Raw genomic sequence first — 26,585 nt, forward strand, 5'->3', positions numbered from 1 at the left:
AATATTTTTCAGCCAACCACAGCCCATAAAACGTGGATTTTTTAAAGAATATTTTTCAGCCAACCACAGCCCATAAAACGTGGATTTTTTAAAGAATATTTTTCAGCCAACCACAGCCCATAAAACGTGGATTTTTTAAAGAATATTTTTCAGCCAACCACAGCCCATAAAACGTGGATTTTTTAAAGAATATTTTTCACCCAACAACCACCTAGAAAACGTGGATTTTTTAAAGAATATTTTTCACCCAACAACCACCTAGAAAACGTGGATTTTTTAAAGAATATTTTTCACCCAACAACCACCTAGAAAACGTGGATTTTTTAAAGAATATTTTTCACCCAACAACCACCTAGAAAACGTGGATTTTTTAAAGAATATTTTTCACCCAACCACCACCTAGAAAACGTGGATTTTTTAAAGAATATTTTTCACCCAACAACCACCTAGAAAACGTGGATTTTTTAAAGAATATTTTTCACCCAACCACCACCTAGAAAACGTGGATTTTTTAAAGAATATTTTTCAGCCAACCACAGCCCAGAAAACGTGGATTTTTTTAAAGAATATTTTCAGCCAACCACAGCCCAGAAAACGTGGATTTTTTAAAGAATATTTTTCAGCCAACCACAGCCCAGAAAACGTGGATTTTTTTAAAGAATATTTTCAGCCAACCACAGCCCAGAAAACGTGGATTTTTTAAAGAATATTTTTCAGCCAACCACAGCCCAGAAAACGTGGATTTTTTTAAAGAATATTTTCAGCCAACCACAGCCCAGAAAACGTGGATTTTTTAAAGAATATTTTTCAGCCAACCACAGCCCAGAAAACGTGGATTTTTTTAAAGAATATTTTCAGCCAACCACAGCCCAGAAAACGTGGATTTTTTAAAGAATATTTTCAGCCAACCACAGCCCAGAAAACGTGGATTTTTTAAAGAATATTTTTCAGCCAACCACAGCCCAGAAAACGTGGATTTTTTAAAGAATATTTTTCAGCCAACCACAGCCCAGAAAACGTGGATTTTTTAAAGAATATTTTTCAGCCAACCACAGCCCAGAAAACGTGGATTTTTTAAAGAATATTTTTCACCCAACATCCACCTAGAAAACGTGGATTTTTTAAAGAATATTTTTCACCCAACATCCACCTAGAAAACGTGGATTTTTTAAAGAATATTTTTCACCCAACATCCACCTAGAAAACGTGGATTTTTTAAAGAATATTTTTCAGCCAACCACAGCCCATAAGACGTGGATTTTTAAAGAATATTTTTCACCCAACATCCACCTAGAAAACGTGGATTTTTTAAAGAATATTTTTCAGCCAACCACAGCCCATAAGACGTGGATTTTTTAAAGAATATTTTTCACCCAACATCCACCTAGAAAACGTGGATTTTTTAAAGAATATTTTTCACCCATCATCCACCTAGAAAACGTGGATTTTTTAAAGAATATTTTTCAACCAACCACAGCCGAGAAAACGTAGATTTAAATTTTTTTTTTGCCAAGCACAGCCTGGAAAATGTGGATATTTTAAAGAATATTTTCAGCCAACCACAGCCCAGAAAACGTGCATTTACTTTGGCGTATAATTACCGACAGTAGTCATACGCCCTTTAGGACTCCTTTACAATCCATACGGCATCTCCTTTTTTCTCGTTATAACTCTTTACATTTTCAAAAGAGCAGCAAACCCTCTTTGTTCCTTTTAATTTTCTCTTATTATTATTCATTTGTTTTTGTTTGGTGTCCTGTATAGTTTGCGGTAAACAAACGTGCTCTCTCTATCTCTCTAGCACACACACTCGACTATCCTTTGCAATAGCTTAAGGTTTGTTATGTTTTTGTTGTTGTTCTTGCCCCTTATGAATCCTTGCAATGCCTATTTTGTTATTGTCATATCGATGTATTGCCATTGTGTGTGCCATGTTAAAAGATGAGCATTTGGCAAATTCGCATTCAGTTCGTTACGAACCGCGTTAAAGGACGGTGGCTAAGAAGAGAGAGCAATAGTATCAAATAGAAAAAATTAAAACCAAAAAAGGAAAATAAAAGAAAATTACAAAAATATAACCGAAATAAAAAATACCAAATCTTTATAACGAACCGAAATTTATATAAGAAAAAAAAATACAAAAAAAAATAATTCTTTAGAAAAATTTAAAGTGAAGAAAAATTAGTGAGAAAATTAAAAAAAAAAATATGTGAAAAAAATAAATTGTAAATAATTTTGTTCTTAATACGAGTTGAAAGAAAAACAAAAAAATGTCATAAAATCAAAATAAAATTTTATTATTAAAAATAATATTAAAAAAAAAATTATAAAAATTTTAAGTCATATTCAAGTGTTGATTGAAAGAAAAGTGTTGTAAAAATATTACAGTAAAAATATCCATTGCAACCTATAATCCTTGTGTTAAGTTGTTTGCCATTCCTCTTAGGAAAAGTTGTTTGAAGAAAGCAAATATAGCGGCTTATCATCTGCTGGAAAAAGTTGCCGCAAAACATTTTTTGTATGTTTCCTTAGCATCAAATAGAGGCAATAAAAAATATTTTTGCTTAAACATGCAGAAGAAATTAAAGGAATTGTAAAAGCAGCGAGGCAAGCAGATTGAACATATTTTAAAAAGTAAGAAATTAAAAATAATAAATTTTAAAATATGTTTTTAATTTAATTTTATTTATAAACAATTTCATTATAAAGAATCTCTGTTATTACGTTGAGTGTAGTATATGTAATGACACAAATCATACGTTTAGATGACCAAAATTTGTGGGGTACTTCGCGGCGTATACTTAGCGACGATACTCATACGCCAAAGTTACTTTATTTTTCTAGTTGGATATTGGCTCAAAAATATTCTTTAAAAAATCCACGTTTTCTAGGTGGTTGTTGGGTGAAAAATATTCTTTAAAAAATCCACGTTTTCTGGGCTGTGGTTGGGTGAAAAATATTCTTTAAAAAATCCACGTTTTCTGGGCTGTGGTTGGGTGAAAAATATTCTTTAAAAAATCCACGTTTTCTGGGCTGTGGTTGGGTGAAAAATATTCTTTAAAAAATCCACGTTTTCTGGGCTGTGGTTGGGTGAAAAATATTCTTTAAAAAATCCACGTTTTCTGGGCTTAGGTTGGGTGAAAAATATTCTTTAAAAAATCCACGTTTTCTGGGCTGAGGTTGGGTGAAAAATATTCTTTAAAAAATCCACGTTTTCTGGGCTGTGGTTGGCTGAAAAATATTCTTTAAAAAATCCACGTTTTCTGGGCTGTGGTTGGGTAAAAATATTCTTTAACAAATCCACGTTTGCTGGGCTGTGGTTGGGTGAAAAATATTCTTTAAAAAATCCACGTTTTCTGGGCTGTGGTTGGGTGAAAAATATTCTTTAAAAAATCCACGTTTTCTGGGCTGTGGTTGGGTGAAAAATATTCTTTAAAAAATCCACGTTTTCTGGGCTGTGGTTGGGTGAAAAATATTCTTTAAAGAATCCACGTTTTCTGGGCTGTGGTTGGGTGAAAAATATTCTTTAAAAAATCCACGTTTTCTGGGCTGTGGTTGGGTGAAAAATATTCTTTAAAAAATCCACGTTTTCTGGGCTGTGGTTGGGTGAAAAATATTCTTTAAAAAATCCACGTTTTCTGGGCTGTGGTTGGGTGAAAAATATTCTTTAAAAAATCCACGTTTTCTGGGCTGTGGTTGGGTGAAAAATATTCTTTAAAAAATCCACGTTTTCTGGGCTGTGGTTGGGTGAAAAATATTCTTTAAAGAATCCACGTTTTCTGGGCTGTGGTTGGGTGAAAAATATTCTTTAAAAAATCCACGTTTTCTGGGCTGTGGTTGGGTGAAAAATATTCTTTAAAAAATCCACGTTTTCTGGGCTGTGGTTGGGTGAAAAATATTCTTTAAAAAATCCACGTTTTCTGGGCTGTGGTTGGGTGAAAAATATTCTTTAAAAAATCCACGTTTTCTGGGCTGTGGTTGGGTGAAAAATATTCTTTAAAAAATCCACGTTTTCTGGGCTGTGGTTGGGTGAAAAATATTCTTTAAAAAATCCACGTTTTCTGGGCTGTGGTTGGGTGAAAAATATTCTTTAAAAAATCCACGTTTTCTGGGCTGTGGTTGGGTGAAAAATATTCTTTAAAAAATCCACGTTTTCTGGGCTGTGGTTGGGTGAAAAATATTCTTTAACAAATCCACGTTTGCTGGGCTGTGGTTGGGTGAAAAATATTCTTTAAAAAATCCACGTTTTCTGGGCTGTGGTTGGGTGAAAAATATTCTTTAAAAAATCCACGTTTTCTGGGCTGTGGTTGGGTGAAAAATATTCTTTAAAAAATCCACGTTTTCTGGGCTGTGGTTGGGTGAAAAATATTCTTTAAAAAATCCACGTTTTCTGGGCTGTGGTTGGGTGAAAAATATTCTTTAAAAAATCCACGTTTTCTGGGCTGTGGTTGGGTGAAAAATATTCTTTAAAAAATCCACGTTTTCTGGGCTGTGGTTGGGTGAAAAATATTCTTTAAAAAATCCACGTTTTCTGGGCTGTGGTTGGGTGAAAAATATTCTTTAAAAAATCCACGTTTTCTGGGCTGTGGTTGGGTGAAAAATATTCTTTAAAAAATCCACGTTTTCTGGGCTGTGGTTGGGTGAAAAATATTCTTTAAAAAATCCACGTTTTCTGGGCTGTGGTTGGGTGAAAAATATTCTTTAAAAAATCCACGTTTTCTGGGCTGTGGTTGGGTGAAAAATATTCTTTAAAAAATCCACGTTTTCTGGGCTGTGGTTGGGTGAAAAATATTCTTTAAAAAATCCACGTTTTCTGGGCTGTGGTTGGGTGAAAAATATTCTTTAAAAAATCCACGTTTTCTGGGCTGTGGTTGGGTGAAAAATATTCTTTAAAAAATCCACGTTTTCTGGGCTGTGGTTGGGTGAAAAATATTCTTTAAAAAATCCACGTTTTCTGGGCTGTGGTTGGGTGAAAAATATTCTTTAAAAAATCCACGTTTTCTGGGCTGTGGTTGGGTGAAAAATATTCTTTAAAAAATCCACGTTTTCTGGGCTGTGGTTGGGTGAAAAATATTCTTTAAAAAATCCACGTTTTCTGGGCTGTGGTTGGGTGAAAAATATTCTTTAAAAAATCCACGTTTTCTGGGCTGTGGTTGGGTGAAAAATATTCTTTAAAAAATCCACGTTTTCTGGGCTGTGGTTGGGTGAAAAATATTCTTTAAAAAATCCACGTTTTCTGGGCTGTGGTTGGGTGAAAAATATTCTTTAAAAAATCCACGTTTTCTGGGCTGTGGTTGGGTGAAAAATATTCTTTAAAAAATCCACGTTTTCTGGGCTGTGGTTGGGTGAAAAATATTCTTTAAAAAATCCACGTTTTCTGGGCTGTGGTTGGGTGAAAAATATTCTTTAAAAAATCCACGTTTTCTGGGCTGTGGTTGGGTGAAAAATATTCTTTAAAAAATCCACGTTTTCTGGGCTGTGGTTGGGTGAAAAATATTCTTTAAAAAATCCACGTTTTCTGGGCTGTGGTTGGGTGAAAAATATTCTTTAAAAAATCCACGTTTTCTGGGCTGTGGTTGGGTGAAAAATATTCTTTAAAAAATCCACGTTTTCTGGGCTGTGGTTGGGTGAAAAATATTCTTTAAAAAATCCACGTTTTCTGGGCTGTGGTTGGGTGAAAAATATTCTTTAAAAAATCCACGTTTTCTGGGCTGTGGTTGGGTGAAAAATATTCTTTAAAAAATCCACGTTTTCTGGGCTGTGGTTGGGTGAAAAATATTCTTTAAAAAATCCACGTTTTCTGGGCTGTGGTTGGGTGAAAAATATTCTTTAAAAAATCCACGTTTTCTGGGCTGTGGTTGGGTGAAAAATATTCTTTAAAAAATCCACGTTTTCTGGGCTGTGGTTGGGTGAAAAATATTCTTTAAAAAATCCACGTTTTTTGGGCTGTGGTTGGGTGAAAAATATTCTTTAAAAAATCCACGTTTTCTGGGCTGTGGTTGGGTGAAAAATATTCTTTAAAAAATCCACGTTTTCTGGGCTGTGGTTGGGTGAAAAATATTCTTTAAAAAATCCACGTTTTCTGGGCTGTGGTTGGGTGAAAAATATTCTTTAAAAAATCCACGTTTTCTGGGCTGTGGTTGGGTGAAAAATATTCTTTAAAAAATCCACGTTTTCTGGGCTGTGGTTGGGTGAAAAATATTCTTTAAAAAATCCACGTTTTCTGGGCTGTGGTTGGGTGAAAAATATTCTTTAAAAAATCCACGTTTTCTGGGCTGTGGTTGGGTGAAAAATATTCTTTAAAAAATCCACGTTTTCTGGGCTGTGGTTGGGTGAAAAATATTCTTTAAAAAATCCACGTTTTCTGGGCTGTGGTTGGGTGAAAAATATTCTTTAAAAAATCCACGTTTTCTGGGCTGTGGTTGGGTGAAAAATATTCTTTAAAAAATCCACGTTTTCTGGGCTGTGGTTGGGTGAAAAATATTCTTTAAAAAATCCACGTTTTCTGGGCTGTGGTTGGGTGAAAAATATTCTTTAAAAAATCCACGTTTTCTGGGCTATGGTTGGGTGAAAAATATTCTTTAAAAAATCCACGTTTTCTGGGCTGTGGTTGGGTGAAAAATATTCTTTAAAAAATCCACGTTTTCTGGGCTGTGGTTGGGTGAAAAATATTCTTTAAAAAATCCACGTTTTCTGGGCTGTGGTTGGGTGAAAAATATTCTTTAAAAAATCCACGTTTTCTGGGCTGTGGTTGGGTGAAAAATATTCTTTAAAAAATCCACGTTTTCTGGGCTGTGGTTGGGTGAAAAATATTCTTTAAAAAATCCACGTTTTCTGGGCTGTGGTTGGGTGAAAAATATTCTTTAAAAAATCCACGTTTTCTGGGCTGTGGTTGGGTGAAAAATATTCTTTAAAAAATCCACGTTTTCTGGGCTGTGGTTGGGTGAAAAATATTCTTTAAAAAATCCACGTTTTCTGGGCTGTGGTTGGGTGAAAAATATTCTTTAAAAAATCCACGTTTTCTGGGCTGTGGTTGGGTGAAAAATATTCTTTAAAAAATCCACGTTTTCTGGGCTGTGGTTGGGTGAAAAATATTCTTTAAAAAATCCACGTTTTCTGGGCTGTGGTTGGGTGAAAAATATTCTTTAAAAAATCCACGTTTTCTGGGCTGTGGTTGGGTGAAAAATATTCTTTAAAAAATCCACGTTTTCTGGGCTGTGGTTGGGTGAAAAATATTCTTTAAAAAATCCACGTTTTCTGGGCTGTGGTTGGGTGAAAAATATTCTTTAAAAAATCCACGTTTTCTGGGCTGTGGTTGGGTGAAAAATATTCTTTAAAAAATCCACGTTTTCTGGGCTGTGGTTGGGTGAAAAATATTCTTTAAAAAATCCACGTTTTCTGGGCTGTGGTTGGGTGAAAAATATTCTTTAAAAAATCCACGTTTTCTGGGCTGTGGTTGGGTGAAAAATATTCTTTAAAAAATCCACGTTTTCTGGGCTGTGGTCGGGTGAAAAATATTCTTTAAAAAATCCACGTTTTCTGGGCTGTGGTTGGGTGAAAAATATTCTTTAAAAAATCCACGTTTTCTGGGCTGTGGTTGGGTGAAAAATATTCTTTAAAAAATCCACGTTTTCTGGGCTGTGGTTGGGTGAAAAATATTCTTTAAAAAATCCACGTTTTCTGGGCTGTGGTTGGGTGAAAAATATTCTTTAAAAAATCCACGTTTTCTGGGCTGTGGTTGGGTGAAAAATATTCTTTAAAAAATCCACGTTTTCTGGGCTGTGGTTGGGTGAAAAATATTCTTTAAAAAATCCACGTTTTCTGGGCTGTGGTTGGGTGAAAAATATTCTTTAAAAAATCCACGTTTTCTGGGCTGTGGTTGGGTGAAAAATATTCTTTAAAAAATCCACGTTTTCTGGGCTGTGGTTGGGTGAAAAATATTCTTTAAAAAATCCACGTTTTCTGGGCTGTGGTTGGGTGAAAAATATTCTTTAAAAAATCCACGTTTTCTGGGCTGTGGTTGGGTGAAAAATATTCTTTAAAAAATCCACGTTTTCTGGGCTGTGGTTGGGTGAAAGTTTTCTTAAAAAATTCAAGTTTTGAGGCTCCTAAAATTCTTTAAAAAATCCACGTAGGTGGCTCCTAAAATTCTTTAAAAAATCCACGTTTATTGTCTCTATAAGTGGCTCCTAAAATTCTTTAAAAAATCCACGTTTATTGTGGCTGTAGGTGGCTCCTAAAATTCTTTAAAAAATCCACGTTTATTGTGGCTGTAGGTGGCTCCTAAAATTCTTCAAAAAATCCAAGTTTATTGTGTCTTTAGAGGCCTCTTAATTTTTTTTTTAAAAATCATGGTTTATTGTGTCTCTAGAGGCCTCTTAAAATTCTTTAAAAAATCCACGTCTATTGTGGTTGTAGGTGGCTCTTAAAATTCTTTAAAAAATCCACGTTTATTGTGGCTGTAGGTGGCTCCTAAAATTCTTTAAAAAATCCACGTTTATTGTGGCTGTAGGTGGCTCCTAAAATTCTTTAAAAAATCCACGTTTATTGTGGCGGTATGTTGCTCCTAAAATTCTTTAAAAAATCCACGTTTATTGTGGCCTAAAATTCTTTAAAAAATCCACGTTTATTGTGTCTGTAGGTGGCTCCTAAAATTCTTTAAAAAATCCACGTTTATTGTGGATGTAGGTGGCTCCTAAAATTCTTTAAAAAATCCACGTTTATTGTGTCTGTAAGTGGCTTCTTAAATTCTTTAAAAAATCCACGTTTATTGTGGCTGTAGGTGGCTCCTAAAATTCTTTAAAATATCCACGTTTATTGTGTCGGTAAGTGGCTCCTAAAATTCTTCAAAAAGTCCACGCTTATTGTGCTGAAATTGCATTTTGTCTCTACGTATAAGTAGTGACAACAAGTATACGCCCCTTTGTAATAGAATTAATACTACTTATACGACCCTCTGAGTTTATTATAGTTTTGTTTAATGTAATTTGTTAACAATTATTAAGCGGTAGTTACTCTTTAATATTATTTAATCTGATCTCAACCATGTTTGTCCTGTTTATATATTTTTTTATATTCACATATAAAAAATTAAAATCCATTGGTTTTTTGGTTTTAAAGTGAATAATCTTTATTTAGTTAAAAAAATAATTATATTTTTATTTAATGATATATATATATATATATATATATATATATATTTATTTATTTATAAGTTTCTATGCGATATGCAAATCATTAAAGAGTGAATCTAAGGTATTTACATTACTATTTTTGTCCTCCGTCATCTCATTGGGCAATTGAATTTTTATTTCAAGGGGAAAATGATCACAACCAATGTTCCTTTCTAACACCTTAAATATTTTTATATACGCCCTCATTTTATCGCTTACCACGCCATAATCAATAACTGTTTTCGATCTGCCCTGTTCACGGGTAAAATTCCCTTCTCTGTCACCTTCTATCTGGCCATTTAAAATGTGTAGAGGAATTTCATTACAAAAGTTCAGAAATTTTTTGCCCCATGAGTTGTGGTCCATATCCATTGAGTGTGGCATAATTTGTGGAGAAAATTGTGAATTTTTCTGCTCTAACTGGCCGATACGGCAATTCATATCCCCCGCCAATAACATGTGATGATCTCTTTTAATTTGAAAAAAGTTAATTGAACTTTTCAAACCGGACAATTGTTTCCTCCAAGATTTTGAGGGAAAAAATAAAACTGGAATAAATTTAAAATTGTTGCTTTCTTTTTTGAACTCAATACCAATCATATTGGATTCTATTTCCAACACTGTATGCCGTATACCAATTGTTTCTAAATCTTTTCGTACACCATATAAAACATGATTATGGTATATTAATTTATGATATTGAAATTTGTTTCGATAATATTGGAGATTTTTAATATTTATATCTATTAGGGCGAATATATCAAAACCATTAATATATTGTTGAAATGCATTTGTTGCGGATAATTTTCTAATTGCCCTTAGTTTCTGGGTTAGAATTTTTAGATTTATTCTAACCAGTTTCTTTAAATCGAATTGATTTTCTTTAATTTCCAATATGAGTGGAAAATGCTCGGACCAATGTTGTGTTCTATCCACCTTGAATGATTTAATAAGTCCACAGGCTTTATAGGATGCCAATGCGTAGTCCTGCACTGTTTGGCCAAAGGTGAAATGCCCTTCTTCATCGCCAGCGGTTTCCCCATTTAGTAGGAAAAGGCCCATTTCTTGACAAAATTGCATAAATTCTTTGCCGTTTTTATTTGTAGTGGTATCCATTGATTGTCTGCCTCCACTGCCTTGCCATGCCGTAAATGCTTGCTGATGGGACCTTCCAGGAGCTCTCTGCTGCTGATTTCCAATCTGACAATTGAAATATCCCATCAATATTAAATTACAATCCTTTCTCATAATATCATACACCATCGTCTTTGCTCTAGCAAATTCCTCGGACCAATCTGTGATTGGTATTCGCAGAGACATTAGATCACAACAAAAATGTCTGCGTTTTATACGGCACACAATCATATGTCCGTCCCTTTGGAAGACATGTTCAATGTTATCGTTTATCAAGTCTCTTTTGATTCCGGACAACATGCCATTGTAACTGTGAGACCTATCCTCCGTATCTTGCCAATATAAGTGATAATCAGCCCGTAAGTTATCTAAACATGCTTCTGCTCCATGATTTCTAGAGTGAGTTTCACTGAAGGCAAAAATATCGTACCTTCTAACAAGCTCCAAAAAACCAGGATCTTCACATCTCCTTCGGAGGCCATTGATGTTCCATACAATTATATTTAAGGTTTTTTCATTCTCCACAGTTTCTCGGTTTTGGTTTTTGCTTTCTTTTGATTGACTACAGTCATGCATTTTCGCACAATACTTTATCTTAGTTTTTTTTTTGCGGTAAAACTGAACTCGTTAAGGTCTGCCTGGACTGAACAAACAAACTGAATTGTGAATGGTTATTATTTAGAAGTATTCGCTAGACGCCAATTGTATTATATTGATTATAAATCAGTACAGTCGAACATCTCTGTAACGAACACCCACACAACATTTAAAAATATTTCTTAAAAGTAAAGTATAACAGCAGGTCTCATAAACAATCCTAGGGTATACAACAAAAATTTCTAGATCCAGTCCCAACATGGGTTATGACAGTGTACTCATCTTTCCATTCTAAAAACCCCATAAACCCAGATTGCTTTCGATCTGTCCGCAGATGACGGACTAAATTCACCTTGGCTAAGGGTATACCTTTATCTGCAAAACCGACTGAAACTTCATATTATTTGGGTCCACTGTTTATGACGCGCAGGCAGCGTAGCCGTGATTTTTCTGACTCATTCACCACATAGAGAACAAAGAATAGCAAAAATTACATTGTATGTAATATTTGATTTGATTCATATTAAGCTCAAAGATATGGGACCTACAGTTTATTGCCGAGTCCGAACGGCGTGTCTGGACACCACTTTTGTAGAGAAGTTTTACATGGGTGAAATACACAGGAAATGTCGCCAACATTACTGAGGGGTATTTTGGCACCGTTGAAAAGTGTTTTGATGTTGTCTGGCCAGGGAATCGAACCCACGACCTTATGTGTGCAAGGGGGGTGTGCATACCATTGCACCACGGTGGCAATAAAAATTATATAAAAATTATATACAAATTGTTTCCTCAAAAAAAAAAAAAAAAAAAAAAAACAATAAATACAGCAACATCAACCCAGAATACGTGATTTTTTTAACAATTTTTTTTTAAGCCACAACAACCACATAACAGGAAATTTTCCACAGAACGTGGATTTTTTAAAGAAATTTTTTCATTAAACCAAAGGCCACAAAACGTGGATTTTTTAAAGAAATTTTTTCATTAAACCAAAGGCCACAAAACGTGGATTTTTTAAAGAAATTTTTCATCAAACCAAAGGCCACAAAACGTGGATTTTTTAAAGAAATTTTTCATCAAACCAACAGCCACAAAACGTGGATTTTTTAAAGAAATTTTTTCATTAAACCAAAGGCCACAAAACGTGGATTTTTTAAAGAGATTTTTCATCAAACCAAAGGTCACAAAACGTGGATTTTTTAAAGAGATTTTTCATCAAACCAAAGGCCACAAAACGTGGATTTTTTAAAGAAATTTTTTCATCCATCCAAAGGCCACAAAACGTGGATTTTTTAAAGAAATTTTTTCATCCATCCAAAGGCCACAAAACGTGGATTTTTTAAAGAATATTTTTCATCAAACCAATGGCCACAAAACGTGGATTTTTTAAAGAATATTTTTCATCAAACCAAAGGCCACAAAACGTGGATTTTTTAAAGAATATTTTTCATCAAACCAAAGGCCACAAAACGTAGATTTTTTAAAGAATATTTTTCATCAAACCAAAGGCCACAAAACGTGGATTTTTTAAAGAATATTTTTCATCAAACCAAAGGCCACAAAACGTGGATTTTTTAAAGAATATTTTTCATCAAACCAAAGGCCACAAAACGTGGATTTTTTAAAGAATATTTTTCATCAAACCAAAGGCCACAAAACGTGGATTTTTTAAAGAATATTTTTCATCAAACCAAAGGCCACAAAACGTGGATTTTTTAAAGAATATTTTTCATCAAACCAAAGGCCACAAAACGTGGATTTTTTAAAGAATATTTTTCATCAAACCAAAGGCCACAAAACGTGGATTTTTTAAAGAATATTTTTCATCAAACCAAAGGCCACAAAACGTGGATTTTTTAAAGAATATTTTTCATCAAACCAAAGGCCACAAAACGTGGATTTTTTAAAGAATATTTTTCATCAAACCAAAGGCCACAAAACGTAGATTTTTTAAAGAATATTTTTCATCAAACCAAAGGCCACAAAACGTGGATTTTTTAAAGAATATTTTTCATCAAACCAAAGGCCACAAAACGTGGATTTTTTAAAGAATATTTTTCATCAAACCAAAGGCCACAAAACGTGGATTTTTTAAAGAATATTTTTCATCAAACCAAAGGCCACAAAACGTGGATTTTTTAAAGAATATTTTTCATCAAACCAAAGGCCACAAAACGTGGATTTTTTAAAGAATATTTTTCATCAAACCAAAGGCCACAAAACGTGGATTTTTTAAAGAATATTTTTCATCAAACCAAAGGCCACAAAACGTGGATTTTTTAAAGAATATTTTTCATCAAACCAAAGGCCACAAAACGTAGATTTTTTAAAGAATATTTTTCATCAAACCAAAGGCCACAAAACGTGGATTTTTTAAAGAATATTTTTCATCAAACCAAAGGCCACAAAACGTGGATTTTTTAAAGAATATTTTTCATCAAACCAAAGGCCACAAAACGTGGATTTTTTAAAGAATATTTTTCATCAAACCAAAGGCCACAAAACGTGGATTTTTTAAAGAATATTTTTCATCAAACCAAAGGCCACAAAACGTGGATTTTTTAAAGAATATTTTTCATCAAACCAAAGGCCACAAAACGTGGATTTTTTAAAGAATATTTTTCATCAAACCAAAGGCCACAAAACGTGGATTTTTTAAAGAATATTTTTCATCAAACCAAAGGCCACAAAACGTGGATTTTTTAAAGAATATTTTTCATCAAACCAAAGGCCACAAAACGTGGATTTTTTAAAGAATATTTTTCATCAAACCAAAGGCCACAAAACGTGGATTTTTTAAAGAATATTTTTCATCAAACCAAAGGCCACAAAACGTGGATTTTTTAAAGAATATTTTTCATCAAACCAAAGGCCACAAAACGTGGATTTTTTAAAGAATATTTTTCATCAAACCAAAGGCCACAAAACGTGGATTTTTTAAAGAATATTTTTCATCAAACCAAAGGCCACAAAACGTGGATTTTTTAAAGAATATTTTTCATCAAACCAAAGGCCACAAAACGTGGATTTTTTAAAGAATATTTTTCATCAAACCAAAGGCCACAAAACGTGGATTTTTTAAAGAATATTTTTCATCAAACCAAAGGCCACAAAACGTGGATTTTTTAAAGAATATTTTTCATCAAACCAAAGGCCACAAAACGTGGATTTTTTAAAGAATATTTTTCATCAAACCAAAGGCCACAAAACGTAGATTTTTTAAAGAATATTTTTCATCAAACCAAAGGCCACAAAACGTGGATTTTTTAAAGAATATTTTTCATCAAACCAAAGGCCACAAAACGTGGATTTTTTAAAGAATATTTTTCATCAAACCAAAGGCCACAAAACGTGGATTTTTTAAAGAATATTTTTCATCAAACCAAAGGCCACAAAACGTGGATTTTTTAAAGAATATTTTTCATCAAACCAAAGGCCACAAAACGTGGATTTTTTAAAGAATATTTTTCATCAAACCAAAGGCCACAAAACGTGGATTTTTTAAAGAATATTTTTCATCAAACCAAAGGCCACAAAACGTGGATTTTTTAAAGAATATTTTTCATCAAACCAAAGGCCACAAAACGTGGATTTTTTAAAGAATATTTTTCATCAAACCAAAGGCCACAAAACGTGGATTTTTTAAAGAATATTTTTCATCAAACCAAAGGCCACAAAACGTGGATTTTTTAAAGAATATTTTTCATCAAACCAAAGGCCACAAAACGTGGATTTTTTAAAGAATATTTTTCATCAAACCAAAGGCCACAAAACGTGGATTTTTTAAAGAATATTTTTCATCAAACCAAAGGCCACAAAACGTGGATTTTTTAAAGAATATTTTTCATCAAACCAAAGGCCACAAAACGTGGATTTTTTAAAGAATATTTTTCATCAAACCAAAGGCCACAAAACGTGGATTTTTTAAAGAATATTTTTCATCAAACCAAAGGCCACAAAACGTGGATTTTTTAAAGAATATTTTTCATCAAACCAAAGGCCACAAAACGTAGATTTTTTAAAGAATATTTTTCATCAAACCAAAGGCCACAAAACGTGGATTTTTTAAAGAATATTTTTCATCAAACCAAAGGCCACAAAACGTGGATTTTTTAAAGAATATTTTTCATCAAACCAAAGGCCACAAAACGTGGATTTTTTAAAGAATATTTTTCATCAAACCAAAGGCCACAAAACGTGGATTTTTTAAAGAATATTTTTCATCAAACCAAAGGCCACAAAACGTGGATTTTTTAAAGAATATTTTTCATCAAACCAAAGGCCACAAAACGTGGATTTTTTAAAGAATATTTTTCATCAAACCAAAGGCCACAAAACGTGGATTTTTTAAAGAATATTTTTCATCAAACCAAAGGCCACAAAACGTGGATTTTTTAAAGAATATTTTTCATCAAACCAAAGGCCACAAAACGTGGATTTTTTAAAGAATATTTTTCATCAAACCAAAGGCCACAAAACGTGGATTTTTTAAAGAATATTTTTCATCAAACCAAAGGCCACAAAACGTGGATTTTTTAAAGAATATTTTTCATCAAACCAAAGGCCACAAAACGTGGATTTTTTAAAGAATATTTTTCATCAAACCAAAGGCCACAAAACGTGGATTTTTTAAAGAATATTTTTCATCAAACCAAAGGCCACAAAACGTGGATTTTTTAAAGAATATTTTTCATCAAACCAAAGGCCACAAAACGTGGATTTTTTAAAGAATATTTTTCATCAAACCAAAGGCCACAAAACGTGGATTTTTTAAAGAATATTTTTCATCAAACCAAAGGCCACAAAACGTGGATTTTTTAAAGAATATTTTTCATCAAACCAAAGGCCACAAAACGTGAATTTTTTTAAAGAATTATTAAAAAATCAATTTTGTGTTCTTTGGTTTAATGAATAAATATTGTTTAAAAAATCCACATTTTGTGGCCTTTGGTTTGCTGTAAAATATTCTTTAAAAAATCCACGGTTTGTTCTCCTTGGGTTAATAAAAAATATTACGAATTTTATTTAGATTTCTTCCGATGTGGCGTATACGTGTTGCCGCTAAGTATCCGATACAAAGTTCCAGGAAATTGTGTTTATGAATTAAAACAAATTGCAAATATTGGAAAACTCTTTACGATGTACATCAATAATAAACATTATCATTTATCCCCCTAAGGGCACATTTAGAAGCAATAAATCGCACTTTCACAACTCCCCAAGTATTTGATAAAAATATGATAAGCTATAATTGACCTTTAAGCTGAAGTTTACCGTCAACCTAAATATCTTCACTTAACAAATAATTTATTAATTATTGTCGACATTTCATTGCCAAGCAAAACTTATAATGTGATTTTATACAGAAAGTTTTACGAAACTTAATCATAATCACATAAAAGGACATAGGCTTATGTTAAGAAGATCTTCTGAAATTAGTTATGCCATGGAAATTTCCAAAGAAAAATATGTTGTATTGAAATAAAACAATATTACAAAGAACTACTGACTGTTATTAATTAATTAATGAGCACCTGGGACGTATGAGACATGACAGTAATCATACGCCTGCATGTAGGCAAAAATTAAAAAAAAGGTTTTTTTTACTTAAAAGCACTATATTGTAGGTTTCATAAGTTAGATTTAAGGGCATATGGTTGCATAATGGATGAATAATAAGATGAAAAAGATTTTTTACGGGCAAAGGTGTATTTCAAAAAATTTTCATCAACCAGATTTGTCATATAATTGTTTAAGGGCTATCTATTGTGGCGTATGATGTATGCCAATAGTCATACGCTCCATATAATCGAATCTAAACATGGTTCGAGCAAACCAAAAGGATTTAAAAATTCTTTATTGGCGATTTGAAATAATAAAACACTTTTCTATTTGTTATTACATTTATTTTTATTTTTTCTTTTTTTCCATAATAAAACCATTCCATATCTTTATTTTACATATTATCATATCTTCAATATTGAATATTTCCACTTCATAACGCTTGATTGCACTTTATGAATGGCATCATATGCAACTTCTTGTCAATACATATGTACAGCTTTACACATAACAAGTCAATCAGTGATTGATTTAAATCGAGAAAAAAATCCATGGCAACCTGACAGACAGGCAACCACAAACGTGAAGCGTCAGATGTATTGCCATATTCATTATTTATTTAAAAATTTGGTATTTAGAAAAAAATATATCTTCAACTTACGCGTACACAGCTTTGATGTGGGGGGAAAATATGTTTATGTTTGTTTTTGAACTTAAAAAACGATTGAAATATACAGCAAAACTGGCTGGAAACCAAATCATGTTTGTCTCTAATGGAGTATTTATGGTTATTGGGTAATTAAGTACCAAAGTCATTAACGATAAATGTCTATATAAACATAACAAACGTGATTGATATCGGCTTAGATAATATTAAAGATTAATTGCCGCTTAATAATTGTTAGCAATTGCCATTAAATTGTATTTTGGGAATTACCACATAAATATCAAACCAAATTATAATTGGTCATTGGGGCGTATTAGTGTTACAAATGATGTTTACTTGTCGACATTACTTATACGCTGAGTAAACAAATTTAAAAGATTTTTTCACCCAACCTTAGACCACAAAACGTGGATTTTTTAAAGAATTTTTTTTTTATCAAACCAACAGCCACAAAACGTGGATTTTTTAAAGAAATTTTTTCATCAAACCAAAGGCCACAAAACGTGGAAATTTTAAAGAAATTTTTTCATCAAACCAAAGGCCACAAAACGTGGATTTTTTAAAGAATTTTTTCATCAAACCAACAGCCACAAAACGTGGATTTTTTAAAGAATATTTTTCATCAAACCAAAGGCCACAAAACGTGGATTTTTTAAAGAATATTTTTCATCAAACCAAAGGCCACAAAACGTGGATTTTTTAAAGAATATTTTTCATCAAACCAAAGGCCACAAAACGTGGATTTTTTAAAGAATATTTTTCATCAAACCAAAGGCCACAAAACGTAGATTTTTAAAGAATATTTTTTCATCAAACCAAAGGCCACAAAACGTGGGTTTTTTAAAGAATATTTTTCATCAAACCAAAGGCCACAAAACGTAGATTTTTAAAGAATATTTTTTCATCAAGCCAAAGACCACAAAAAGTGGATTTTTTAAAGAATATTTTTTCATCAAACCAAAGGCCACAAAACGTGGATTTTTTTAAAGAAAGTTTTTCATTAAACCAAAGGCCACAAAACGTAGATTTTTAAAGAATATTTTTTCATCAAACCAAAGGCCACAAAACGTGGGTTTTTTAAAGAATATTTTTCATCAAACCAAAGGCCACAAAACGTAGATTTTTAAAGAATATTTTTTCATCAAGCCAAAGACCACAAAACGTGGATTTTTTAAAGAATATTTTTTCATCAAACCAAAGGCCACAAAACGTGGATTTTTTTAAAGAAAGTTTTTCATTAAACCAAAGGCCACAAAACGTGGATTTTTTAAAGAAATTTTTTCATTAAACCAAAGGCCACAAAACGTGGATTTTTTAAAGATTTTGTTTTCATTAAACCAAAGGCCACAAAACGTGGATTTTTTAAAGAAATTTTTTCATTAAAAAAAAGGCCACAAAACGTGGATTTTTTAAAGAAATTTTTTCATCAAACCAAAGGGCACAAAAGGTGGAACTTTTAAAGATTTTTTTTCATTAAACCAACAGCCACAAAACGTGGATTTTCTAAAGAATTTTTTCACCAAACAAAAGGCCACAAAACGTGGATTTTTTAAAGAAATTTTTTCATCAAACCAAAGGCCACAAAACGTGGATTTTTTAAAGAATTTTTTTCACCCACCAAAAGACCACAAAACGTGGATTTTTTAAAGAATTTTTTTCACCCACCAAAAGACCACAAAACGTGGATTTTTTAAAGAATTTTTTTCACCCACCAAAAGACCACAAAATGTGGATTTTTTAAAGAATATTTTTCCATCAAACCAAAGACCACACAACGTGGATTTTTAAAGAATATTTTTTCATTGACCCTTAGACCACAAAACGTAGATTTTTAAAGAATATTTTTTCATCAAACCAAAGACCACAAAACGTGGATTTTTTAAAGAATATTTTTTCATCAAACCAAAGGCCACAAAACGTGGATTTTTTTAAAGAAAGTTTTTCATTAAACCAAAGGCCACAAAACGTGGATTTTTTAAAGAATATTTTTTCATCAAACCAAAGGCCACAAAACGTGGATTTTTTTAAAGAAAGTTTTTCATTAAACCAAAGGCCACAAAACGTGGATTTTTTAAAGAAATTTTTTCATTAAACCAAAGGCCACAAAACGTGGATTTTTTAAAGAAATTTTTTCATTAAACCAAAGGCCACAAAACGTGGATTTTTTAAAGATTTTTTTTTCATTAAACCAAAGGCCACAAAACGTGGATTTTTTAAAGAAATTTTTTCATTAAAAAAAGGCCACAAAACGTGGATTTTTTAAAGAAATTTTTTCATTAAACCAAAGGCCACAAAACGTGGATTTTTTAAAGAAATTTTTTCATCAAACCAAAAGCCACAAAACGTGGAAATTTTAAAGAAATTTTTTCATCAAACCAAAGGCCACAAAACGTGGATTTTCTAAAGAATTTTTTTTCATCAAACCAAAGGCCACAAAACGTGGATTTTTTAAAGAAATTTTTTCATCAAACCAAAGGCCACAAAACGTGGATTTTTTAAAGAAATTTTTTCATCAAACCAAAGGCCACAAATCGTGGATTTTTTAAAGAAATTTTTTCATCAAACCAACAGCCACAAAACGTGGATTTTTTAAAGAATTTTTTTCATCAAACCAACAGCCACAAAACGTGGATTTTTTCAAGAAATTTTTCATCAAACCAAAGGCCACAAAACGTGGATTTTTTCAAGAAATTTTTCATCAAACCAAAGTCCACAAACATTTGGATTTTTTAAACAAATTTTTTCATCAAACCAAGGGCCGCAAAACGTGGATTTTTTAAAGAAATTTTTACATCAAACCAAAGGCCACAAAACGTGGAATTTTTAAAGAAATTTTGTCATCAAACCAAAGGCCACAAAACTTGGATTTTTTAAAGAAATTTTTTCATCAAACCAAAGGCCACAAAACGTGGAAAATTTAAAGAAATTTTTTCATCAAACCAAAGGCCACAAAGCGTGGAAATTTTAAAGAAATTTTTTCATCAAACCAAAGGACATAAAACGTGGATTTTTTCAAGAAATTTTTTCATCAAACCAAAGGCCACAAAGCGTGGAAATTTTAAAGAAATTTTTTCATCAAACCAAAGGACACAAAACGTGGATTTTTTCAAGAAATTTTTTCATCAAACCAAAGGCCACAAAACGTGGATTTTTTAAAGAAATGTTTTCATCAAACCAAAGGCCACAAAACGTGGATTTTTTAAAGAATTTTTTTCATCAAACCAAAGGCCACAAAACGTGGATTTTTTCAAGAAATTTTTTCATCAAACCAAAGGCCACAAAACGTGGATTTTTTCAAGAAATTTTTTCATCAAACCAAAGGCCACAAAACGTGGATTTTTTAAAGAAATTTTTTCATAAACCAAAGGCCACAAAAAGTGGATTTTTAAACAATTTTTTCACCCACCAAAAGACCACAAAACGTGGATTTTTTAAAGAAATTTTTTCATCAAACCAAAGGCCACAAAACGTGGATTTTTTAAAGAATTTTTTTCACACACCAAAAGACCACAAAACGTGGATTTTTTAAAGAATTTTTTCACACACCAAAAGACCACAAAACGTGGATTTTTTAAAGAATTTTTTTCACACACCAAAAGACCACAAAACGTGGATTTTTTAAAGAATTTGTTTCACCCACCAAAAGACCACAAAACGTGGATTTTTTAAAGAATTTTTTTCACCCACCAAAAGACCACAAAACGTGGATTTTTTCACCCACCAAAAGACCACAAAACGTGGATTTTTTAAAGAATTTTTTTCACACACCAAAAGACCACAAAACGTGGATTTTTTCACCCACCAAAAGACCACAAAACGTCGATTTTTTTTACCCACCAAAAGACCACAAAACGTGGATTTTTTTCACCCACCAAAAGACCACAAAACGTGGATTTTTTTCACGCACCAAAAGACCACAAAACGTGGATTTTTTAAAAAAAATATTTTCACCTACCAAAAGTTCACAAAACGTGGACTTTTTTAAAGTAAATTTCTCAAGGAACATTGGCCCAGAAAATGTGGATTTTTTAAAGTAAATTTCTCAAGGAACATTGGCCCAGAAAACGTGGAATTTTTAAAGTAAATTTCTCAAGGAACATTGGCCCAGAAAACGTGGATTTTTTAAGTAAATTTCTCAAGGAACATTGGCCCAGAAAACGTGGATTTTTTAAAGTTAATTTCTCAAGCAACATTGGCCCAGAAAACGTGGATTTTTTAAAGTAAATTTCTCATAAATTTCCCATAAATATTATGTTCCCACTTAATCCCTATATTTGATTTAAATTTAGAAAATGTGGATGTCTTTTATCCTGTCTAAAATAAATTGATTCTTATTAGTCTTTAAAAGCTTCTTAACTGAGTCTAGCCTCCTAATATTGAAATTTGTTATCCTTTAATAAAATTTTAATATTGCTTTGGTCCTTCTAAGCGTATAACTATTATTAATTATTATTGTACATGGGGGTGTATACTTTTAACTAACCATTAAATATTACGAATACGTCCAATGACCCCCAGTGTTCTTACCGTCTGAATGGATTGAAAAAGGCTAATCGCATTTGCACAAAACCACATTTCACGATAATTTTAATGAAATAATTTTTAAAATCTCTGCTCCCTAGAGCACCTTACCCAAACCTTTTTCTCGTTTATAAAATGCCATAACAAAATTACAAAAATAAATTGTCAACCATTTATTAGAAAATCAAGTAAATATTTTGCTATATTCGTCTTGTTTTTGTTGTTAATTTTTTTTGTTCCTTTTACAAGCGTATGACAAATAGATACCTTTCTTTACCCAAGGACAATGACAGGTCAAATACTCAAACATGAAAAGAATAAGAAACAACAAAATAGCAACAACTAAACATTAAACGTTTTGTTGTGGAAGAAATATTTACAATGTGATTGAGGTTAACGTTTCCCCTGTGACAGTGGCAGACAAGTTCGCCGCTGCCACACAGGACCACTACCCCAAACATTAAAGCCAGCACCCGGACAACGACATTATTGCAACAGTAAATAATCAATGCTAAGCTATGAGGAGGCCGCCACCACACCCACCAACTAAAGTTAGAGGCAGTTAAGGTCAACAGCAAGTGAAAGTTGTGGTTTTGTCTAATTACCAACAGTTTTGTGATATTATATAGGAAATAAATATACGACTAATTAGTTGTAACTAAATAATAATTACATAATAATCAATGCTAACTAAAGATTTGTCAACAATGATGGCGTATAAGTTATGACAACATGTATACGACATATTGGACAGAAATTAATTTAAAAAAATTCTCAATTTCTAGGTCAATGTGAAATTTACTTAAAAAAATCCTCATTTTCTGGGCCAATGTTCCTTGAGAAATTTCTTTTAAAAAATCCACGTTTTCTAGGTCAATGTTCCTTGAGAAATTTAGTTTAAAAAAATCCACATTTTCTAGGCCAATGTTCCTTGAGAAATTTACTTTAAAAAATCCGCGTTTTCTGGGCCAATGTTCCTTGAGAAATTTACTTTAAAAAATCCACGTTTTCTAGGCCAATGTTTCTTTAGAAATTTACTTTAAAAAATCCATGTTTACTGGGCCAATGTTCCTTGAAAAAATTACTTTAAAAAATCCACGTTTTCTGGGCCAATGTTCCTTGAGAAAATTACTTTAAAAAATCCACATTTTCTAGGCCAATTTTTCTTTAGAAATTTACTTTAAAAAATCCACGTTTACTGGGCCAATGTTCCTTGAAAAAATTACTTTAAAAAATCCACGTTTTCTGGGCCAATGTTCCTTGAGAAATTTACTTTAAAAAATCCACGTTTTCTAGGCCAATGTTCCTTGAGAAATTTACTTTAAAAAATCCACGTTTTCTTTAAAAAATCCACATTTTCTAGGCCAATGTTCCTTGAGAAATTTTCTTTAAAAAATCCACTTTTTCTGGGCCAATGTTCCTTGAGAAATTTACTTAAAAAAATCCACGTTTTCTGGGCCAATGTTCCTTGAGAAATTTACTTTAAAAAATCCACGTTTTCTAGGCCAATGTTTCTTGAAAAATTTTCTTTAAAAAATCGACGTTTTCTAGGCAAATGTTTCTTGAAAAATTTTCTTTAAAAAATCCACGTTTTCTAGGCCAATGTTTCTTGAAAACTTTTCTTTAAAAAATCCACGTTTTCAAGGCCAATGTTCCTTGAGAAATTTTCTTCAAAAAATCCACGTTTTCTAGGCCAATATTTCTTGAGAAATTTTCTTTAAAAAATCCACGTTTTCTAGGCCAATGTTTCTTGAGAAATTTTCTTTAAAAAATCCACGTTTTCTAGGCCAATGTTTCTTGAGAAATTTTCTTTAAAAAATCCACGTTTTCTAGGCCAATGTTTCTTGAGAAATTTTCTTTAAAAAATCCACGTTTTCCAGGCCAATGTTTCTTGAGAAATTTTCTTTAAAAAATCCACGTTTTCTAGGCCAATTTTCCTTGAGAATTTTTCTTTAAAAAATCCACGTTTTCTAGGCCAATGTTTCTTGAGAAATTTTCTTTAAAAAATCCACGTTTTCTAGGCCAATGTTTCTTGAGAAATTTTCTTTAAAAAATCCACGTTTTCTAGGCCAATGTTTCTTGAGAAATTTTCTTTAAAAAATCCACGTTTTCTAGGCCAATGTTTCTTGAGAAATTTTCTTTAAAAAATCCACGTTTTCTAGGCCAATGTTTCTTGAGAAATTTTCTTTAAAAAATCCACGTTTTCTAGGCCAATGTTTCTTGAGAAATTTTCTTTAAAAAATCCACGTTTTCTAGGCCAATGTTTCTTGAGAAATTTTCTTTAAAAAATCCACGTTTTCTAGGCCAATGTTTCTTGAGAAATTTTCTTTAAAAAATCCACGTTTTCTAGGCCAATGTTTCTTGAGAAATTTTCTTTAAAAAATTCACGTTTTCCTGGTTGATGTTGTTTGCAATTTTCTTTAGAATATTCAAAATTAACTTCAAATTTCCCTTTAAAAATATGTTCGTATCCAGGGTGCGTATGATTATTAAAAATTAAAATTCTCTGGAGCGTATAAGTAAAATGATAAAATGAATTATACGCTCCCGGTATGCATGAAAATTATTTCAATTATTTTGAATATTATTTACCATGTGAATATAAATGCATTATTCTATTGAAATGTGTATAGTTAGGTGGTAAATGAACGGAATTCTAGAATGGTGGCATGTGTGAATATGTTGTGAGGTATTTTTGTGACATTCACCCTGTGTAAACTATCTGTAATCATGGGTTTTTATAAAATTATAGAGTTTTAAGTTAATTATACACAAATTGCGACATTTGAGACGAAACATACAGCAAGCCAGACAACCAAACAGTTTGTCACAATATTCAACACCAAACCTGGGCCAATTGCCAGTATAGAATTATAATTTTTAATGTTATAATGAATGGCAATTTTGATAAAGCGGAGGGATTAAATGTGCTTTTGGAAAATTTTCATGTGTGATTTTATCAAGAAATTATTTTGTTGGGTATTAAAGTTGAAAATATATTATAGATAACGAATGAGTTTTATGACAAAGAGGTAAGTGTATGAATTTCCCATGCCAGCTATTTCGCACAGTTTTCTTCTAACCTCATTTATATTATATTTTTAAATTAATGATTTTTCTCTTTCTTTGGCCTTGACTTAAGTCACTTAAATGTTGTAATGCCAACATTAAAGCAATCATCATTTTTTTCCTCTTAGTCGGATCTTGATTCAAAGTGACAGTTTTTTTTTTGTCAAAAGAAAGAGAAAAATTTTTATTTGTTTGCCATGCGATATACATTTATTATACTGTCAAATCCCTAACAAAGGCCGAGAGCTGGCATTTTGAGTTTTTGTTCGTGAGTGATGTGTGTTTCTTTTTAAGCTTAACATCAACATACATGAGGCAAAACACAAGGAGAACTTTATTAAATCCAATTTTTAAGAAGACCTGGACAAAATGACATAGTCTTTACAATTTTTATTGCCCCATCACCAACAACTAATCCTCTACCAAGGTTTGAAAATTTCAACTCTTTACTTGTTTTATGGCATTTATGTCATTCGCCCCTTTGATATTCAAATCTACACACAAGGACTTTGGTTTTATATTTTTATTGTCCATTTGCAAACACCATGGCAATACAAATTTCCATTGGAAGACCAGCTGCAAGTCGAACTTGAAGTGTTGTACTTAATTGCCAATGCTAGGCATGGAAATCAATATAGACAAGATTTATCACCATCTGATAAAAGAAATACGACCATAGATGGATGGAAAAATAAAATTTATAGTCATTCCAAATAAAGAAGAGCAATAAATTTAATAGATTTGTAAAGATATTTAAATTATTTTCAATTAAAATATTCATTACACCACCAGGGCGTATAACTAATAATAATTATCGCTACATGGGGGGCGTATACTTGATGGCTATTATAGAAAATAGACAACATACGCACAATCACCTTGAAAATTAATTAAGAATTTTTTTCCAGAAACATAACCTTGGAAAACGGACTTTTTTAAAGAATTTTTCTTCAGCAACCTTAGCCAAGAAAACGTGGATTTTTTAAAGTAAATTTCTAAAGGAACATTGGCCTAGAAAACGTGGATTTTTTAAAGTAAATTTCTCAAGGAACATTGGTTCAGAAAACGTGGATTTTTAAAGTAAATTTCTCAAGGAACTTCGGCCCAGAAAACGTGGATTTTTAAAGTAAATTTCTCAAGGAACTTCGGCCCAGAAAACGTGGATTTTTAAAGTAAATTTCTCAAGGAACATTGGCTCAGAAAACGTGGATTTTTAAAGTAAAGTTCTCAAAGAACATTGGCTCAGAAAACGTGGTTTTTTTAAAGTAAATTTCTCAAGGAACATTGGCTCAGAAAACGTGGATTTTTTAAAGTAAATTTCTCAAGGAACATTGGGTCAGAAAACGTGGATTTTCTAAAGTAAATTTCTCAAGGAACATTGGGTCAGAAAACGTGGATTTTTTAAAGTAAATTTCTCAAGGAACATTGGCTCAGAAAACGTGGATTTTTTAACGTAAATTTCTCAAGGAACATTGGCTCAGAAAACGTGGATTTTCTAAAGTAAATTTCTCAAGGAACATTGGCTCAGAAAACGTGGATTTTCTAAAGTAAATTTCTCAAGGAACATTGGCTCAGAAAACGTGGATTTTCTAAAGTAAATTTCTCAAGGAACATTGGCTAAGAAAACGTGGATTTTTTAAAGTAAATTTCTCAAGGAACATTGGCTCAGAAAACGTGGATTTTTTAAAGTAAATTTCTCAAGGAACATTGGCTCAGAAAACGTGGATTTTCTAAATTAAATTTCTCAAGGAACATTGGCTCAGAAAACGTGGATTTTCTAAAGTAAATTTCTCAAGGAACATTGGCTCAGAAAACGTGGATTTTTTAAAGTAAATTTCTCAAGGAACATTGGCTCAGAA

The 26,585-nt window shown here is 32.0% G+C and overlaps 1 protein-coding gene across 13 annotated transcripts in view; it reads left to right on the forward strand.

Moving 5' to 3' along the window:
* Positions 1-26,585, forward strand: part of LOC141403712 (uncharacterized) — a 517,705-nt gene that overhangs the window by 135,601 nt on the left and 355,519 nt on the right. For 2 of the 13 annotated variants that reach the window (XM_073986547.1, XM_073986548.1), the window contains exon 1: positions 1,847-2,634. The exons of 5 other annotated variants lie outside the window; for them this stretch is intronic. The gene's annotated coding sequence lies outside the window, so the exon portion shown is untranslated. Of the gene's footprint in view, positions 1-1,843; positions 2,635-26,585 lie in introns of those variants that run through there. 6 more of the 13 variants (XM_073986551.1, XM_073986552.1, XM_073986544.1 and 3 more) reach the window with 5 other exon arrangements.

This window comes from Musca autumnalis, unplaced genomic scaffold (assembly GCF_047663935.1).
Source record: "Musca autumnalis isolate F117 unplaced genomic scaffold, ASM4766393v1 scaffold_4, whole genome shotgun sequence".
In the NCBI taxonomy this organism is placed as follows: domain Eukaryota; kingdom Metazoa; phylum Arthropoda; class Insecta; order Diptera; family Muscidae; genus Musca; species Musca autumnalis.